This window comes from Mandrillus leucophaeus, unplaced genomic scaffold (genome assembly GCF_000951045.1).
Source record: "Mandrillus leucophaeus isolate KB7577 unplaced genomic scaffold, Mleu.le_1.0 Scaffold308, whole genome shotgun sequence".
Lineage (NCBI taxonomy): Eukaryota > Metazoa > Chordata > Mammalia > Primates > Cercopithecidae > Mandrillus > Mandrillus leucophaeus.
In genome coordinates, this window is record NW_012103232.1 from 790,541 (window position 1) to 792,049 (window position 1,509).

A 1,509-nucleotide genomic window follows, 5' to 3' on the forward strand; every position below is an offset into this window, starting at 1 on the left:
GAGTCTCGCCCTGTTGCCCAGGCTGGAATGAATGCAGTGGTGCCATATTGGCTCACTGCAACCTCCGCCTCCCAGGTTCAAGCGATTCTCCTGCCCCAGCCTCCCAAGTAGCTAGGATTACAGGAGCACGCCACTACGCCCAGCTAACTTTTGTATTTTCAGTAGAGACGGGGTTTCACTATGTTGGTCAGGCTGGTCTTGAACTCTTGACCTCGTGATCCGCCAGTCTCGGCCTCCCAAAGTGCTGGGATTACAGGCGTGAGTCACCGCGCCCAGCCGAGACGGGGTTTCTTCATGTTGGTCAGGCTGGTCTGGTCTCCAACTCCTGACCTCAGGTGATCCGCCCACCTAGATCTCCCAAAGTGCTGGGATTATAGGCGTGAGCCACCGTACCCAGCTGATACCATTTTTAAAACAGCTCAGTGATGACCTCCAGGCTCTTCAACAGAAGCATCTCAAATTCCTTTTGACCATGTAGCAATGAACACACCTGGCATGCTTCCGAAACAAAACCATGCATGGGGCTGGACACTGACCACCTGCTCAGTGCTCAGGTCACCTGCTTAGGTCATGGCCAACACACAGGTGTCACGGGGCTCCACAAGGCCACAAGCTTCACTGCCCCTACCTGGGGGCCCAGAGCAGCTCCGCCTCTTGTTACCTCATGTCATTTTACACACTGAGCCTACCTTGGAAAACACTGAGGAAATGGGGTGCCTGGCTCCTTCCACTTCTCACCTCACACTTCCCAGTGCACACAGGAGCCCCAGAGGCAATGAGAGAGCAGAAACTCTGCCTCGTTCAACAGTTTCTATCTCAGATGATGAAATGAGGAGCCTCTCACTATTACCTAGTGAAAATACAAGCAGGTAAATGTTCTTCTCATTGAGTTAAACAGGAAACCTAAGAGATTCCTGGCTGGGCGTGGTGGCTCACACTGATGATCCCAGCACTTTGGGAGGCCAAGGCAGGAGGATCACTTGAGGCCAGGAGCACAAGACCAGCCTGGGCAACATGGTAAAATCCTGTCTCTACAAAACAAATAAACAAATAAATAAAATAACTATTAAAGAAGAAAAGATTCCTGAAAGGCACAACTTCCCGACACACTTTGTTTCCAAAGTGGTCATGACCTGTGAAGATGGGGAGACGTCATGACCTGAGGATGGGGGTAGGTCACGACCTGTGAGGCTGGGGGGAGGTCATGAACTGAGGACGTGGGGAGAATGCTGTCATTCCCTGAGTGAGCATCAGCTCCTCTGTGATGTGTGGCCTGTTTAAATGTTCACAGCTGGTTGATGATAAACGCCACACACGGCTAATAAGGAACTCAGCACAGTAAGGAGGGGCCGGGGGATCTTATTTACATATTCAAGGCTGCTCACGGGTCCTGTGCACAGAGACCAGCCAGAGCTTCACCCAGGGCTCCTACAGACCCTGCAAACGCAGCCACAGCCTCTGGGGCATTTTCCTGAGCAACCTCTTTCCTTCTTAACCATACTGAGTTTT

General features: G+C 51.8%; 1 protein-coding gene across 2 annotated transcripts in view; it reads right to left on the minus strand.

Annotated features, from left to right (window-relative positions):
- The window catches only part of YPEL1 (yippee-like 1 (Drosophila)), a 40,295-nt gene that overhangs the window by 18,975 nt on the left and 19,811 nt on the right, over nucleotides 1-1,509 (minus strand). The window lies entirely within an intron of this gene.